The sequence below is a fragment of the Manis pentadactyla genome, chromosome 3 (genome assembly GCF_030020395.1).
Source record: "Manis pentadactyla isolate mManPen7 chromosome 3, mManPen7.hap1, whole genome shotgun sequence".
Classification (NCBI taxonomy): domain Eukaryota; kingdom Metazoa; phylum Chordata; class Mammalia; order Pholidota; family Manidae; genus Manis; species Manis pentadactyla.
This window is the reverse complement of record NC_080021.1, coordinates 75,125,502-75,144,747: the sequence shown is the minus strand read 5'-3', so window position 1 is coordinate 75,144,747 and position 19,246 is coordinate 75,125,502. Positions and strand designations below refer to the sequence as shown.

The 19,246-nt window shown below is 43.4% G+C and overlaps 1 protein-coding gene and 1 pseudogene across 1 annotated transcript in view; one reads left to right on the top strand and one right to left on the bottom strand.

Annotated features, from left to right (window-relative positions):
* The window catches only part of CLVS1 (clavesin 1), a 158,320-nt gene that overhangs the window by 90,494 nt on the left and 48,580 nt on the right, over positions 1-19,246 (top strand). The gene's annotated exons all lie outside the window — the stretch shown is intronic.
* On the bottom strand, positions 3,640-4,515 carry LOC118923568 (high affinity cAMP-specific and IBMX-insensitive 3',5'-cyclic phosphodiesterase 8A-like; annotated as a pseudogene).

Genomic DNA, 19,246 nt, shown 5'->3' with positions numbered 1-19,246 from the left:
GAACATATTGAGGCAGGATGGCAGCCCAGATTTATATTTCACATGGGATCAATTTGGAGGGTATGAGCAGGGAAGATTGAAGGCAGGGGAACCAATTAAAAGGCAGCTGCAATAATTCGGGTAAGAAATAATAAGGGCCTAAGCTAGCAGTGACAGAAGGGATTTGATAATGCTGTGAGAAAGAAAATGGGCAGCGCTTAGTGGCTGGATACTTGAGAACGGGGAGTGACGGGGGAGGAGTCAAGGATGAAGCTTGGGGGTGCAGCTAGGGTGAAGGCTGGGTGGCTGCGCCAGCCGAGGGGATCATGCAGACGGGAGTGGGCAGGTGTGGGGAGATAACGAGCATTATTTGAGTGTTGGACATGTTGAGTTTAATATCCCATGGGAATTTTAATTGTTTACATTAAGTCTGAGCTGAGGGGAGAGATCTAGGCTGGACTTAGAGAGTTAGTATCATTTGGAATCATAGGAAAGAAAAAGATCTTTCAGGGGAAAACTCTGGAGTGAGGAAAAAGGACTGAGAAAAAACTATGGAGTGAGGAACAATGACTGAGAAAAGAACCCAAGTGAAGAGCAACATAAGTGAACAAGGTAGATGAAGAGCTGCTCACCACAGTGGGCAGGGAGGTTGAGATGGGGCGCTGGAAGGATCACGAGCTCACCTCCCGACACAAACTAAGGGAGTGGAAACCCCTTGGTGGAAACCACCTTGGAGGAGGCAAACCATTTCAGTGTGGCAGTGAAACAGTATCTAGGGAGCTCTGGTTTGAGGAGGGAGGTAGAGAAAGGGAGACAATACTATCAAGAAATGTGTCCCACAGACCTCAGTGGGTGGGTTCAGAGAGGTAACTGGAGGGCAGGGGGCGGGAAGATGGTAGTGGATTCAGAAGTACTCCGTCTTGCTTTTCTGTCAGACACAATTTTAAGCAGAGGAATATATTAAGGGCATAAACAGAGCTGTGGAGGATCGGTCTTGACAAAGGATTGACCTTTGCGAATTGTTTGGTTCCAGGTTAGTATTTCTCAGTGCCCCAGAGAAGAGATCTCTGCCTCTCATTATGAAAGGAAGTGTGTGGCTATCCAAGGATGTTATCTGAATACGTATTTGCAGAAATACGGGTTACCACCAATTTCTCGCACCGTCAATGTCCTGGGTTGCAGGGGGGTACCTAGTGCTACAAAGTTAAGCAGTATTCAACATTCTTGAAGGGCCCCCTGTTGCAAGAACCTGTGTGGACAACCTTACCCTGCCCAACCTACATTCTCTAGTGATGAAACTATAGGTATTAAAATAATACACAATGGGAAAGAATCAGTCAGAGCTCTTTGGTTTTATGGAATAGAAAAGCAACTCCAATCTGGCTCAAGCAGAACTAAAATGGAATGGGGACATTGCTATAACAGAAAAGTCCAGAACTTCTTTACCTTCTAGGCTCAGCTAGATCTGGAGTTGCAGTTGAAACAATGCCATAAGGACTCTGTCCCTCTCTCAGTTGCCCTTTCCTCTGAATTGACTTTGAGCATGGAGTTTGCCTCAGAATTTTTTTTACACAGGGGCAATGAAGACTCTACAGTTCCAGGTACAAGTGATCTCTGGTGTCTGCATTCTTAGCAGCAGTGAATGGACGGAGGGGCACTTTGGCCAGACCAGATTCTGAGCCCAACCAAGGCCTAGACTGAGAATGTTAGAGGGGTGGCATGCAAAAATTGTTGGCACGATGACAAACGTTGCCACTTAGAAATGTAAGGTTGGAGGGAAGTTTTCTTGCAGTTCTCTGCTTGCTGGCCAATGTTGCAGGTAGGAAGAATTAGGAAGTTGAGCTTGGCTTCTCTTTGGCAATTAGTTCTATGGATAATCTTGGGAAAATGGCTTAACATCTGTAGAGATCTAAGGTTCTTCATCAGCAAAAATTAAGAGGAGCGCTGCTGAGCTCATGTTTTAATGAAAGCTAATGCAAACTGTGGTTCTCATGTGACTTTCTGAGACCCATGCAGCAGGCCCAGGTAAAGTGGACTACATGTCACATTGTGGCAATGGCATTGGAGGGTGGCTACCGAAGGTTACTGATGTCTGTGTGCTTTCACAGGCTCTGCAGACAGGGGACTGTGCTGCCTAATACTGAAAGGACCAGGGAACTCTGGCTGCCTTCATGAACATCAAATGACCAAGAGACAAAGCTTCAGGGCCCCAGACAGTGTCACACGCTATTCAGGAGGTGATTGGAGGATACTCAGCTTCATTTCATCCAGCCCCTTCTAGTATTTAAAGTTGTTGTCAAGGTGCTGCATTAACTCAGGCAGGTCTACAAAGGCATCCCAGGCATCAAACATGTCTGTGATGAAGTAGTTAATGAAGGAGATCTGGGCCTTGGGGATGCTGCGGGTGTGTCTGTCAAACACCAGCATCACCATGGGCAAGCCCTGCTACTTCTCCTCATGTGTGTGAGAGTAATATTCTTCTGAGATATGTCAGTCCATTCAATGCACTGTTCCAAGGACCGGCAGGGTTGGACACATCAGTACACTTAATCAGCATTTATTTAATCAGAGTCCTGTTTTCTGGAGTCCTAAGCATAGTGTTTATGGCTTCCTGATCTTTATCAGTTTCTCCATTTTCTTCAAGGGCTGCCAAAGGCTTGTTGATAATGTTGACAAATTTGTTGACATGTTCGAAGTGCCTTGAAATTTCTGTGGCTAAGACCATATCGATGATGCCCTGGCACAACATTAGATAGTCATTCGTCTCCATGTTTTTGAAGATATTGCATTTGTCATCCCTGGTAGTCAGCTGGAAGGCCAAGGTTATGTGGTGGCTCTCCAGCACAGCAATGTCATTCATTGTACAGAATGGCCAGCTTGCTTCCAGCATTACACAGGAAGGAGCAGGTCCTCCCAGGGTGGTCCACATTGTGAATGGTGGCAGCAATGAAGGCAGCGACCTCATCAACTGGATCTAGTTCGCGTTATCCTCTCTTTGCAAAGAAAATATGCAGTGGCGTGAAGCACATCAGCAGAATGCTTGGAATTGTGGTAGGGGTTGGAAGAATGGTAATTGGCTTCAATAATTTGTAACCATGATCTCAGCATTGTTTCAGAGCAGTTTAAGAATTCACAGATTCCAAAGTGAGCAAACATTTTGAGACCAAGGTGAATCAAAGGCCCTTTATGAGTGGTGGCCACCAGTTCAAAAATATCAAAGTCCCAGGATTTCTCATTTTCTGTGGCCCGAGCTATTCATGGTGGGACGTCGTGAAGGGTGATGGGAGTGAGTATACTGCTTGAAACCCATTGAAGGTTTTTTGTTGCAAGAACACATTCATTCCCAGATAATCGTTGTAAACTATCTGACATCAGACCCCTGACAAGGGCCCTGGCATGCGGGTAGTTGTCCTCACTGCCCAACTGTGGCGAGTATAACTCAGTGGTCCTTAGGATTTCTGGCACACAGTCAAAGGCTTCTGTCATAGGCATGGGGCTGCTTTCCTTGGCTGCACTGATGATATCGATTACCTTGGTGATGGGGTGCCTTTATCATCATGAAATTTGTCCAGGCCATGGAAGAGTGTGTCTCCGGCTGGCAACTTCACTTGCTTGAGAGGCAATAGTTCTGACATCTAATGAGTTTTTTCTCACGTCTTTGTGTTTGCCTGACTGATCATTTGTTTGAGTGTCAGACTGAACACATTCAGTTACTTTCTCAGCCTTACTGTTGCCATTGCACACTCTGATAATGGATACATAGCATCTAATTTTTCCTCCCTGTCCAAAGACAGGTATTATCTTCACATTTTGCTGTATGTCATCTCCATATTTCTCCTCGGCATGGTAAATTCCTTGCCACTCCTTGCCTATCCTTATGCACTAATTTATAGTATCAAGCATATCAGCCTTTTTTTCATTTATAGGTGCTTCTACTAACTCCTTCCCTATTAATTCACCTGACTGATAGCCCACTATGGTTTCGAATACAGGATTTGCACACTGTATAATGTGGTCTTCGCTTGTGATTTCCTTCGCTTCTTGACTTTTCTCTAATGCCGTGAATACTGAGTTACAGGCCCTGAGTTTCAGCTGTGATCGCACCTCTCCAAACTCCAGCTGGAGCAGTTTGTTGTAACAGGCTATGAGGCTGGGGTTTTCCACATACCTCCTTGTAAAGCCGGCAGCGATGAGGGGCATTACAGAGGACTCTTCTCTACACGCCCTGTATACTACACCAATAGTAATTGTGTTTTCTGAGAGTTTTGATGATCTGATAGACCCGCACAGCGCCTCAGCATCCAGCTGTCGGGGATTTCTGTGGTCTGTGATGATGATGCCATGATGTTTGTCCAGGAAACAGGCAAGGGCAGCCTGGGCCTCCTTGGTAACTGTACAGTTAAACCTGCCTTTTCACATGCCCTACAGAATCCATTACACTGGTTATCTTCTTTGGTAAACACTGAAAGTACCTGGAACTGACCTGGAGGAAATATCATGGGGCCAAACTGCACATCAGCTGCCACCTTCTCGCCGCTGCCGCCAAGAGGCTCTGGCTCCACGAGGTTGGTGCCATGGGCCCCAGGCAAGGCAGTGGCTGGCGGTGGACCGGGGGCACTGGGGCAGGTGGCGCATGATGACTACCTATTGAACATGCCCTTCCTCCCGATTCTTTATTTTTTAACATAATTTGATCCTGCCTTCCAGTTTTTATTCTGGAGTATAACTTCTGATGATATCACGGAAGTGCTATCATCAGAAGAGTAAAAACTAATAATATTTGTGGAGTACTTTCACTTCATATCCATCTGACACCATAGAGAAGCAGGTAACATTCCTGTTTTATAATGGGGTCCATAGTTGGTGCTTGTCCTTGTGGCTGTGTTCACATGATGCCATTGAGAAGCAGCCGAGGTAGGGCTAAAAAGGATGGATTAGCTGCGAGCCCAAGGTGCTATCCCAAGGAGACAGGTCTGAGAGAGAAAAGCCGATGGGTCTTATAATCTATCATAAGGTTGCTTCCTTGCACATGAAAAGTGAAATATTTAATAACACCTGTCAACATAGGTTAAATTAGAATATTTGCCTAAGGCATTAAAATGTGAAGATACTAAATGCCAAAGTCAGTTGAGAAACAGACACCCAAGATGTAACTTTCTAAAGGAAATAACCAAGAAACGGTCAATACCTCTTGGGTTCCTCACCCAAATTGTGCATATCTACATGTTGGAGGATGTTTTGAACTTTATTCCTCAGTGAAAACTCTTCTGTGATTTCTTCACCCTGTTCTTCACTGAAAAGGGGCAGAGGATGGGTAGAGGGTGTGAGCCTCAAGGCTCAGGGTAAGGACCTTCCACATACTTACAGTTTGACCCCTACCCCAGCCCCAGAGATGGAGAGGCGAGAGAGCTGGGCCGGAGAGCATTCCGACAGAGAATCGCAGTGAACCACCAGGAAGCAGGGGCCAAGTCAGGGCATGGGCTGGAAGAGGAGTGTGCGTCGCCTACCACAGGGATGTCACAGCTGGGTTCTTGCAGGAACCCCCCAAGAGGATCCATAAGGAGTCAATTCTAGGATTTGCCACATCAGAGAGCTCAAAGTCAGCTTATGATCTTGCTGGTCAAGTTAGAGCATTCTGTTTCCCTCCCTCCTATTCACTCCTCTTGCTCCAACTCAGAGGAGAATTTGGTAGCAGCTCTGGGGGTGGCAGTGGAGGAGATTGTAGAGAGAAGCTGACCTCAGGTAGTGGGCCTATGATAAAGGCTAAGCAGCTGGAGGAAGTGAGAGAAACAGATCTCAGCACTGAATGAAGAGTGAAGACATTCTCATTTCAGATTTGTGACGTGTAAGATGACTGTGGGCATTTCTGTGGCATAGGAATGACCAGCAAAGTCATGGGGCCTGCTGGTGTTTTTATCCAGTGGTGGGAGGGGAAGGATTCCCCCAAACCCTAAGTTTGAAAGGACAGTGGGAGGTGAAGAAAACAAAACATGAATTTGAAAAGATACACACTTCTATGTTTATTGCAGCATTATTTACAATAGCCAAGATAAGGAAGCAACCAAAGTGTTCATCAATAGATGAATGGATAAAGAAGGTGTGTTACATATACACAACGGAATATTACTCAGCCATAGAAAAGAATGAAATCTTGCCATTTGACAACATGGATGGACCTAGACGGTATTATGCCAAATTAAGTAAGTCAGATGAAGACAAATAATGTATAATTTCACTTATATGTGAATCTAAAAAACAAAACAAATGAATAAACAAAAAACAGAAATACACTCATAAATTCAGAGAACAGATTGGTGACTGCCAGAGAGGGTTTGGGGGGTGGGGGAAATATGTGAAAGGATTAAGAGGTACAAACTTCCAGTTATAAAATAAATAAGTGACAGGGATGAAAGTATAGCATAGGGAATATAGTCAATCATATTGTAATGTCTTTGTATGGTGACAGATGTTAACTACATTTATGGTGAACACTTTGTAATATATATATTTAATCACTCATGTACAATTGAGACTAATGTAATATGTCAACTATACTTCAACAGAAATGAATACATAAATAAAAGGACAGTGGGAGAATTTATCAGTTGTATGCTGGTACTACTTTAAAAATACATAATATAAATTATTAATTTTAAGTTGATAAATATTAATAATAAATTGAACCCCCATGAACTCACTATTTGACTGAGGAAATAGAACATGCCTAGCTCTCTTAGGCCCAGTTGACCAGTATCCTGATTTTGGTTTATTTTCATTAGCTTCCTTTCCTTTACGGTTCTATTACATTTCTTAGTCTTCTATAATGTGTTGTTTGATTTGAAATTTATTAAATGTTATCAAACTACGTGTATGTGTTTTCCTATGACTTATTTCACTTGCTGTTGAGCTTCTAACATTCATCCATGTGGAAGCGTGTAGCTATAATTTCTTCATACCCCCTGCTGCACAGTACTCCATATTGTGAATCTATAACAAGCACTTATGGACTTCCCTGCCAGTCGATACCTGGATTATTGGCAGTTCTTCTATTATAATTACACGGCCTGAAATGTCTAAAGGGGCCTATGCACAAGGGTTCACTTAGTGTATATACCTAGGAGTGATATTCCTGGGTTGTATGGTATTGCTTTTTAACTTTCACAGAATTGTTTCCCAAAGTAGTTCAGTTAAATTACAACCACCCCCCTCTGTCTGAACCCTCCCACACCAGGCCCAGAGTCCCTGTTGCTACACATGCCAGGTGATACTTGGTATGGTCAGAGTTCTAAATGTTTGCCAATCTGGTGGTTTAATATGCCATCTCATTTTCTCTCTAACTTGCATTTTCATGATTGCTAATGGGCCTATTTATCATTGTTATAAATTAACCCAGTTCTATACTTTAAATTAGAATTGTGGAAATCAGATGGAAAGGCAGGGTGGAAGGGCCATTCTGTCTGTCTCTACTCTGTACTCCGTCTAACAAATGGTTTACCGAAATACATGATAAATTCTTTGGGAGAAAGTCAATCTGGTTTTGGGGTTAGCCAAACATGACGCTGCCAGTTCTAGGACGTATCTGGTTCCCAAGATGTGGCCATTCTGTCCTTACTGCCAGACGTACCTGTGAGATGCCCAGCTGACCGTATGCAAGCCCGCGTCGCTCCCGGCTTATTTTTCCTATTGCTGGGTCAATGGATGGAAACTGAAGGCACAGTTCGAGCGTGACTTCTTCAGTGTCCAACTTGCCAGCAATGGGGGCTCTAACTCAGGAAATAAAGCTCTGGATGCCATGTCTTTCAGAAGAAGTTATTAAGAGTTTCCCAGGAGGCAGGTTCCATGGCTTCATTTACCATCCTGAACTTAGATGAGTTTCCTGGGAGGAGAAATTCCCTAAACCTCCGGCTATAATTTGAGCATCTCCCTCCTGTTTTGATCATTCTCTAGTCATCATCAGAACCCTCTGGGCAGCAGGATTTGACTCCATAATGCTCATTCATTTTCCTTTAAGGAGATACATCACAGTTGCAAGATCTTTCAGATAACATCATGTTCTAGTGTCTAGCTTGAGATTTAGAAACCTAACATGCTTCAAACCCACATTTAAGAACTTTGACTGATTGTGTTCTGTGTACAAGTACTTTGTAACAGAGAGCCTAGTCCATCCGCCAGAAGTTACATTTACTTCCCTTTATTAATTATCCTGTTAGTGCTATCCGTGGCAGGCTGAAAAATAGCCCATAATGTTTTTGAGAATGTTATATCAGCAGAAACATGCCAGCTTGGACTGAGAGGGACAGAGAGAGGATGCAAGGAAAGAAAGCTGGTGGACTCCCCAAGCCCTACAGGTAGGAGGCAGGCTGATGAAAGCACTCAGTGGCAAACTTGTGCTATCCTTCTAGAAAAAAGGATAGCTTTGAAGAGGGTAGACCCAAGGGCCAGGAGCCACAGAGAATCATTCCCAGGTCCTGACATGTGATGGAGTTTGCCTACTTGTCTTGGGACATTGGTTGGGGACCACAGACTCTTTTCTTCCTTTTGCTTTCATACTTTTTGAATGGCATTGTCTATAATTGGTATCCTATGCATAACCCATCATCATTTATTGGGCAACATACAACTTGATTTTTAATTTCACGGGAAGAATGGAATTTTGCTGCTGGACAGATTATATGCAGAGACTCACCATCTGACTTGGATGATTTAGATGAGATTTGGGATTTTTGAGCTGATGAGACTTGAATGAGATTTTGGTCTTAAAGTTACAATGGGTTAAGACCTTTGGGGACCTTGGCGTGGGGGTGATGTACTTTACATGTGGGATGTGTGTGAATCTGTGGAAACCCGATCAGGGGTGGACTGTGGAAAACTAGATAATGACCTCCTAGGTATGTTCATGTCTTAATACTCAGAACCTGTGAATATGTTGCCTTATATGGCAAGAGGGACTTTGCAGATGTGCTTAAGGACCTTGACATCAGAGATTCTTATGGATTATCCAGGTAGGATGATGTTTCCACGGAGGTCCTTATAGAAGAGAAGAGTAGGTACAGTCAGAGCAGAAGAAAAGGGTACATGAAGCAGAGACTGGAGTGACAGAGCCATGAGCCAAGGAATGGCAGAAGCCTCTCTAAGGTAAACGAGAGAAGGAACAGATTGTGCCCCTGGAACCTCCAGAAATTACCAGTTCTGTTGACACCTTGATTTTGGCTCTCTGAGACTCACTTTGGTTTTCTGACCCCCAGAACTGTAAGATAACTGTAAGATAATGTATTGTTTTAAGGCATTAAGTTTGTAGGAATTTGTTATAGCAGCAACAGGAAACTAATACAGCACCTACTGGGCCTGGGTCTGGAAATGCTCTGGTCCATTCAGGAACAGAGCAGCTGTGTGAAAAGGAATGAATGAGGGAACATTTTCCTAGGTGGAGTATTTCATTATAATTGGTGAATTTGCTTTTTCTCAAACAAAGTACTATCATTAAAAGAACTACAAAGAAGAAACTGAGCTATTTAAAGCTTTTCTAAAACAAATGCTCTGTAATGTAGCAGATTCTACCTAGTGTTCAACACGTCAGCCTTTACTAAATAACTAAACTAACTCCATTTAAAAAACCCTCTCTCTGTAGACCTAAAGCCTCTTAGGAAAGAAACTAACCATGACACATAACATTACCTTTGCCAAAATGGCAAAGAGATCACATTGTTAATATTCCTATGAAGCCCTGGTAGGGAAAAATGCCATGGTTACAACCTGTGAGTGTGTTTTTGATGGCACTGGTTATTTGGGACAGGTTTGGGCTTATCTGGCAAGACACTGAAGTAAGATGTGTGAGCTTTTCATTTTTGGAAGAAAATTCTTCAGACAGAGGCTTGCCTTCCCACATTTATGTTCTTCTTTTGTTTGATCAGAGATGCCAAGCACACAACAGTTAACTCATTTACATTGACTGTATAAATGCAGATTAATTTATTGGAAAAGATTTGTAAATGGAGACATTTGAAAATTATCTTTAGACCTTACAGTATCTATGTTGTAGAGGTAGCTAATTTATTGGCTAGGATTTTTTTCTCTCAGCCTTTGATTAAATACCAGTTTGAATTATGGTGCCTGTGTTAGTCACCAACCAATCAGGAAGTCTCACATGTGGATTACATGTGTGATAAAAGATAGAGAGCCAGACAAGGGCAGGGTGGAGACCTAGCCATCAGCAAGAGCAAGATGCTGCTTCCTCTCAGGTCTGGAGGGCCAGGAGGGAGAGGTGGTGTATAATTTCCTACTACTGTTGTAGCAGGTTACCATAAATTTGGTGGCTTAAAATAACCCACATGTATTGTTTTACAATTCTGAAGGTCAGGAGTTCAAAATGAGTTTCTCTGGACTAACAGCAAGGTGTCAGTAGGGCGATGCTTTCTGGAGGGCCTAGTGGAGAACCTGTTTTCTTCCCTTTTCCTGTGACCAGAGCTGCTCACGTTCCTCACATACTGACCCTCCTCCTCCATCTTCTAAGCCAGCAATGGCTGGTCCAGCCTTTCTCAGCCCCTCACTCTGGCACTGACTTTCCTGCCACCTCTTCCACCTTTGTCCTTAATCCCAGATAATCTCTTTATTTTGAGGTCAGCTGATTCACGACCATAAGTCCCTTTGACATGTATTGTCACATATTCACAGTTTACAGGGATTGGGCATGGCACCTGTGGGAGGCCATGATTTTGCTTTTACCAGGTGGTATTGCTGGGACCTGTGATACAGTGGGTGGAGCTGGGCCACAGCGGGAATGATGGCCGTGCACGGAGAGGCCTGCACAGGACTCATGCCTGATGGCACCAGTGGGGAGAAAGAAATACCTTGGCTCCTCACTGCAAAATGGGTAAACATCTAATCCTAAACTGACTTCTCTCCTTTCCTTTCTTTTTCATGTGGAATCTCAAAAACCTTTTTTTGGTTGTGCTAGAGAATTTTTATGTATGTATATACCTCATTTTAAGTCTGACAACTATACACAACTTTATGAAGTGTACCCATGTAAGGGAAAAAAGACCAACCCTATTGAAATTGGCCCATTGAACCATAACCAAATCCTTGACTTTTATCAGGTGACAGTCTGAGTTGTTTGTGTGGGAGAAATCCTGTGATAAGAGCCATTCTCCTTAGCACTTCTCATGACAATGGGGAGTGTGACCATCTGTAATCTAGCCTCTAGGGCTATCTCATTCTTCCTGGACACAGGCCAAATGCAGTGAGTTGGAGGGTCCAAAAACTGTGTGGCTTAATCATGGTTTTACCAAATCCCAGGAAAAAAATAGCTCATTATAATGTGCTCATGAATAAAGTAAGGTCATTTTTATGTCAGTCCGAAGAAACTTACAGCAAATGGGATTCAAAGGATCACTGCATGAAGGAAATGCCAATGTTAAATCTATGGGCAGTCTCTTCAGTGTGGCATGTCATAAATTGAACTCAAGCACTGTGAGAAGGCTGGGGGAAGGAGAGACAGGGAGGCGCTGAGCTTGATCTTCGTTTCCCTTCTTTTCTGGAACACACATGCTTGGTTGCTTTTTCTTGGGGCCACCTCCCTCCCAGTGAGGAATCACTGCCTTCATCCCCTCTCGCTTGGCTTTTCGAGGCTGCCTTCGAAATGCTGCTTCAGCAGCTCCCTGCAATGCCAGCATCAGGTGTCACAACCACAGGGGTGACTGGGTTAATGGCTGTGCTGTTTTCCCTGGAGAAGCAGAGACAGACAGGCCAGCCTTTGTCTCTGCCAGGCGAGGTCTGAATGTAAAGCTTCATCCCAGGCAGGCTGCCTGCGAGCAGGGGGTTCAGGGTCATCTGGCCTTTGCTCCTTCTCTGCTTGAGCCTCGGGCTCCTGTGCACCACCAGGCCCTTGGTGGAGGGAAAGGAAATGATCTCTCTTCTCTTGCCTTCATTCCGAACTCAATTTGAGTTGAGTCCCAGTGGTCAGACCTGCGAAAGGACCCTCCTCTGCTGAAATTTCCTGGGGCTCTGTGGTCTTCTGCTTGGAGATAGCTGTGTGTCAGAATTGGGGGCTGCAGTGGGAGTGGAAATCATATTTTCATCTCTTTTTTCTCTCGTCCAGCTCCCCCCACCCCATTTCTGATCCAGCGATGCTGGGTTTGCGCTTGTGTGTTGCCCCTGGCTGTCCCCTCGATGAAGATGGTAGAGACCTCAGCTCCTACTGCCTGAGCTCCGCCCAGTGCTAAGTGCTTTACAACATGGTGTCAGCTTATCCTCAGGAAAACAGAGGCCATTACTATTATCTTCTCTGCCTTAAATAATGAGCAAACATAAGGTTCAAAAAGTTGGGTAACTGTTATAGGCTGAATTGTGTCCCCACCCCCACCCCCAAGTCCCACGCTGAAGTAGGAATCCCCAGTATCTCAGAATGTAGCTGAGTTTGGAGAGAGGGTCTTTATTTTTTTTATTATTTATTTATTTATTTATATTTTTTATTAAGTTATAATTGATATACATTCTTATGAAGGTTTTTCATGAAAAAACAATGTGGTTACTACATTTACCCATATTATCAATTCCCCACCCATACCCCAATGCAGTCATTGTCCATCAGTGCAGCAAGATGCAACAGATCCACTATGTGCCTTCTCTGGGCTATGCTGTTCTCCCCGTGATCCCCCACACCATGTGTACTAAACATAATATCCCTTAATCCCCTTCTCCCTCCATCCCACACCCATCCCCTTTGGTAACCACTAGTTCCTTCTTGGAGTCTCTGAGTCTGCTGCCATTTTGTTCCTTCAGTTTTTCTTCATTGTTATACTCCACAAATGAGGGAAATCGTTTGGCATTTGTCTTTCTCTGCCTGGCTTATTTCACTGAGCATAATGTCCTCCAGCTCCATCCATGTTGTTGCAAATGGTAGGATTTGTTACTTTCTTATGGCTGAATAGTATTCCATTGTGTATATGTACCACATCTTCTTTATCCATTCATCTACTGATGGACACTTAGGTTGCTTCCATTTCTTGGCTATTGTAAAAAGTGCTGCAATAAACATAGGGGTGCATATGTCTTTTTGAATCTGATAACTTGTATTCTTTGGGTAAATTCCTAGGAGTGGGATTCCGGGGTCAAATGGTATTTCTATTTTTAGTTTTTTGAGGAACCTCCATATTGCTTTCCACAATGGTTGAACTAGCTTACATTCCCACCAGCAGTGTAGGAGTGTTCTAGAGAGAGGGTCTTTAAACACGTACTTAACATTGAAACGAGATCTTTGGGACAGGCTCTAATCCATTAGGACTGGTGTCTTCATAAGGAGAAATGAAGACAGAGACACACACAGGAGGAAGACCATGTGGAGATACAGGGGGAAGGCAGCCTCTGCAAGCCAAGGAGGGAGGCCTCAGGATGAACCAGACACAATGATGCCTTGATCTCAGACTTCTAGCCTCCAGAACTGTGAGAAAATACATTTCTGTTATTTAAGTCACCCAACCTGTGATATTTTGTTATGGTGGCCCTAGCAGAGCAATGTGGCAACTTTCTCAAGACTACACACTGGGGAAACTTGACAAGAACCCATGTTTTTTATGTAAACCTCGTAAGTTTTCTATAATATGCTTCAACTAATACCATTTAAGCGTTAGTTATAATTCTGAAAGGACACGCTTTAAAATACTGGGTGTCTCTATCTCCTTCCTTATTTATAACATATTTACTGAATTTTGAAAGAACTCATTCTCCACCTGACTTCACGCTACCATTGGTGTCCAGTGAAGTCTAGGTGAAATTCTCAAAACAAATCTTACTCAATTTTTCTTTAAAGGGAAAGAAAAACAACTATGCAAAACAGCTTTTGGTTTTTAGGGGCAGGAGGCAGTTTTCAGGAAATCAAACAAACAATAAGATCTGGAAATTCCCCAAAGAGTGGGGCTTTCTGACTCCAGAGTACAGGCACACAGCCCTCCCCAGAAGTGGAGAACTTTTTGTTATCGCAGAGGATTGAGACCCCGGGCACGGGGGAGGGCTGGGCCGGGAACGTCCGCCCAGGGCAGGCCTGTGAGGCTCTGGGTGGCCTGCTGGGAATCCTCTTCCCAGCTGGGAGCCTGGGGCAAAACAGGGTGAGTAGGCAGGGTCAGGGAGCAGCCCTGACCTGGCCATCCTCCTGGGAACCAGGCAATCTACTGGTTGATCCAGATCTACTGGTTTGGAACACTTGCGCCAGAGGATCTTACACAACTATGTATTTTGAGTTTTCCAAAAGTCTGAATGTAATGACAACTGGATTCTGGTTCTCACTGTTTTCTGGCCTAATCTGGAGCTTCACATTAATAAATTAACACAGAGAACCCTAACACAGGGAAGGGACTATTTGGCATTTCAAAGCACATCTGGCTTTTTATTTTTAATACTGAGACAGGGACCATGGCCTAGACAGTGTATGATGAGGACCTCCGGAAAAAACAAAGCAAGATAACCCATTGTGAGATTTGCTTTGCCCTGCTGGGGTGTCCAGCTTTTTTTTCTGACTTTACCCAGGTACTGCTTTTCTTCCTCCAGCCCTAAATAAATGATCTGCAAACTGGGTAATGTAGCAATCAAGCCCAAAACAATGTGGTAAAAACAAGAAGGATTCCATCTTGAAAATAAGATTGCATTTTAAAACCCAATTAGTTAAAAAGTAAGTTTCTTAACAAACAGACAGTAATAACTCAGCCCACCTTGGGAGCAAAGCAGGCAGCCTTGAGTTATATGCCCCCAGAGGAGGAAGCTGCTATCCTGGGAGGAAATCAGAGCAGTAAATTTCTTGTAAATAACCAGGAAGACTAATAAGAAACGTAGTGTTTATTCAAAGGTAAACATTTTGGGACCACTTAGCAGGTGTGCATCCCTAGCCTTTGTGTCTCAATTGCCTATAAAACCCCTAGACAACCCACCATCCTGGGACTCTCTTGTCCCCTCCTGGAGGGAGCCAGGAGCTCTGTCTTACTGCTTTATCTCTAAATAAAAGCCTCTGCCTTGGTCTCCTACCTTGAATGTTTGCAAAGTTCATTCTTCAACCCCACGAACAAGAATCCCGGCATCAATACCTTAGGAAATTCATTCCATTTGTCAGATTTTTTTGTTAGTTTATAAAAAATTCACAGCTTTTCTGAGTTTTCCCTGGCTTAGTGTTAACTACTTTTTCACTGGTTTCTTTCTAAAAACTTGGGAATGACCAAAGAATAGTAAACGACAGTTTTTGTTGCATTCATGTGGATTTCAACAGGCCAAAAACAGGGAATTCAGTATGTGGTCAAGGTTAAAAATATGCTTGTGGTTTTTAAGTCTGATTGAGGTATGACCTTGCATGTAATGAGTAGGCCACTTCCCCTTTTGCCAGGCAGAACTGACTTCTGTGTTTTTGTTTTTTTTTTCAGCAAAGGTAGTTACCTAATGATATTGTTTGGCAGGAAAATAGATATGAGTGGGGTGGAAAGAGAACAACGTTAGTAAAGCCTCTAGAGAGGACTCATTTACCAGTTAAAACTAGAAAGCCAGAAAAGACTCAAGAATTAATGAGTTAATCAGTTAAAGCTCAAAAGGTCAGGAGCAATTTGGTCTTGAATGTTTGAATATTCCCCAGATAAACAGAAGTATCTGAGCACAGCCCATGTCTTCACTGTGTAAATTAGATCATTGTAAGATTTACTCTAGCCTGCTAAAAGGTCCACCTATAAACAGCATAATAAAGACAGGGAGATCCTACCTTAAAGCCAAAATTGCATTTTGAAAAAACCCAGGAAGTTAAGAAGAAAGATTCTTAACATACACTTTAGCAAACAACAAATAACTCTGCCCACCTTGGAGGAAGGGCGGACAGTCTTGATTGATATGCTCCCAAACCAGGAAGCTGCTATCCTGGGAGGGGACCAGAGCAGTAAATTTCTTGTGTTAAGCTAATTTTGCAGAATTACCTAGAGGACTGATAAGAAACTTAATGTCTCATTAAAGATACTTGAGACCTCTTAACAAGCCCACATCATAGCCCTTTGTCACACTCCTGAAAAAATCCTTAAAAGGGGGAACCCCCAACTTTTCAGTGCCCTCCTCTCTCTGAGATCGCCCGCACTTAGAGTAACTAACTTTTCCCATACTTTCAGGGCGCTCCTCTCTCTCTGAGGAGGTCACCTGCACTTTCTCTCTAAGTAATTTGAAATAAAACTTCTACTCTGCTTCACTACTGTGTCTCTGCCCTTCAATTCTTTGTTGTGGTGGGACAAGAACCAAGGAAAATACACAACGCCTCTCCCCCAACATATTTGGTGCCGTGTCTCGGATGGATTTCCATCCCCTGTAAGCTGAACTGACCTCTCCCACCAACATATTGGTGCTGCCTGACTCCAGTGGATTTCCACCCCTGGTAAGCCACATGTACCTTGACCCCTGGATGGAGGCACTCACTCACTATCTACCTCTTTTCTGGGAATCCTTCCCTTCCTTCTCTTTCTCTTGTGGACCAAAATCAGCTGCACTCTGTGCACAGGTCAAGCAGTGAAGGCCACAGGGCGCTCCCCAGAAGACTCTCATGACAGGATAAGTCAGTCGTGGACCAGGGAAGATTGCATTAGGCACTCTGCCGACTGCAAGACAATGTCCATGCAGTGGAGGCACATTGTAAAGCACCCACTTCCAATCCTGCAGCAAGTCCCCATGCAAGGTTTAATATGTCCACACAGAGACTTCCTTTTCTGTGTTCTCAGATTTCTCCCACTCACTGCATTTCTTTTCTTCCCTTCTCCCAGCTTTTTGTGTTATCTGCTGGTTAGCTAATTGGGGTAAACCCCAAGGACCCCCATCTCATGATCTCCTTGGCCATGACATGTCCACCAAACCCATTTGGAAGTAGCACCCACTTGTGCTTGCATTGCGGGGAACGCCTCCCTAGGAGGCAGTTCATGACTGGGTCCTAGGGAACGTCACCCAGAGCAGCCAGGAGACTTCTCCCTTTACTCTCTTCTTCTCCAACAGCTCCCTGCAGGAGCTAAGAAACTTTTCACTTGCCTTTATTCTACGACCCTTTGTCCCTTTTGTACTAAGTTCTTTCTATCATGTCTACTCCACTTTCTCTATTTTCCATTTAGAATGAAACAGACTTTTACTCTGATGGGATCTTCAGGTCTGACTTAACTCTGATCTCCCATTTAGGACCCACCTCTCTGGCCTCGCTTGCAGCCTGCAGGAGTGCCATAGCCTAGGGCCAAAACCCTCTTTCTCAGCAGAGCAGTTTTTTTTCCCTCACAGCTGCCTGCCTCAGCCCAGACAACCAGGAGATGATCTTTCCTGACTAGTTTAGTAGCCTCCCCAGGGACCTTGACCTCCTATGCTCCCCTGAGGAGGTTCTCAGATCTCTGGGAGACCTGCCTGGCCAGAACACTTCTTGATGCCTTTTACTGACCCTAAGAGCTCAGTTAAGAGCTGCCACTCTTCCCTTCTTCCACCCTTACCCTGGCACCTGTAATTACTACTGAAACCTTAACCAGTTAAGACTCAACAAGTATAAAGACCAAAGTTTCCTTAAAAATCTCTACCCTAGAATCCTATTCTCCCATTTCCTCTGCACTCACTTGCACCTCCTTCACTGTTCCTTCATAAGCCTTTCCCTTCTGCTTATCACAAGTCAGCTTTCTAGCTATTTGCCTAGCTTGGTTGAGCCTCCTTCAGGCTCCCGTAAGACCTCACTGTCAGCCTTTGTCAACACCTGCCACGTCTCATTGGACCACCTGTGGTAAGTCCCCTTTAACCCTTCGCTAGGAAGCCACAAGACTCTAGTCCTCCATATCCCACTCGGAGACGTCTGAGGCAGGATGCGTTAGGTCCTGGGCATCTGGCTTCGCCAAGACCTCTGGGATAGACCCTGGGATGCCTGGCTCTCTAACCCATTCCTCAGGACTGTAATCTTCTGTCCTGCTCTCGGAGATGTCCAAGACAGGAAGAGTTAAATTTCCTTTCTCCCTAGATGAGCCACACTGTCGGGCTGCGTTCTCTTCCACTGATCCCAATTCAACCCTGAGACTCTCAAACTGTAAGTGGGTGGGCAATGGAGCAGAGCTCCCTTTCTAAGAACTCTGCCGAGATTGCAAACTTGACACAGTCCTGTCTTTGCTCCTCTCCCTACTTTACTTCTGCCCTAATGTCAGCTTACAACTGAAATTAGCTGAGCAAAAGAGTTCATTGAAGAGGCTGGTAAGTCTGCTAGCAGTCTTCCCTTGTCTGATACTGTTTCCCATTAGAAAGACTGCTGTTCCCTCAGTAGATGCTAACTGAAGTTATAATGACAAAGATGGTCTGTGAAAAAAAAAAAGCTCTTGTCCTGTACATAAAGACAGGCCTAAAGAATGCTAGCGTAATAGTCTACAACAGCTTACTCTTGTGCTTAATGTCTCAGTAATATGTTTCCGTACTCAAAAAGACCAAAGTCTTAATATTAAAAGAACTAAGTTTTGCCAACTGTGTAACCTTCTGTATCTGCCTTTAAAATCTTTTATTGTCACTTTGGTTAAATACATAACTATTGTTTCTTAATGACTTACAATCTTATTTTAAGCAATTGCCTTAAAAACTTCCTTCCCAAAATCAAATTCAAAAGATACTTTTACCTCTAGTTAACTCCAAGATTTTCCAGAGGTGAGAAAATTTCCTCCTCATACAGGAAAACGTTTTAGCTAATTCAGCTTATACATTTAATGTAATTACTTGGGAACCACTGTCAAATGAATGATGCTAAACTTTAGATGATTAAACTGTTACACATTACAGAAAATAACCAAATTTCCTTGTCAATTGTATGAACCATAGCCAATTCTTAGTTTTTTATCATTTATAATTGCTGTTTTATTTCAAAACTAGCAAAAAACCTAGATTCAAGAAAAGCAATAATTAATTACCTAAGACAATAAACTAAAGAGGATAATTTAAATTTTCATGACATTTTGTTTCCAATGTTGCTAATCTCTTAAACAGAAAAAGAGTATTTTAAACTTTTTTCTCTTAATCTACCTTACAACACTTTGGTAAATTATACCTTTAAAACAGAATTGAAACATTTATCTTTATCTGATCCCTCCAGAATTTAGAAACTCTCAGTAACTATTTTCATATTTTATGGCAGCATTATTATTCATATAAGTTCACTAAGAATCTGCTCTCCTTGTAACAAGACACAGTTGAAAACACTGGTTACTACCAAGGCTTTGACTGGAATGTCGTATTTGAGACACATGCATAGACTTAGATATGACCAGAC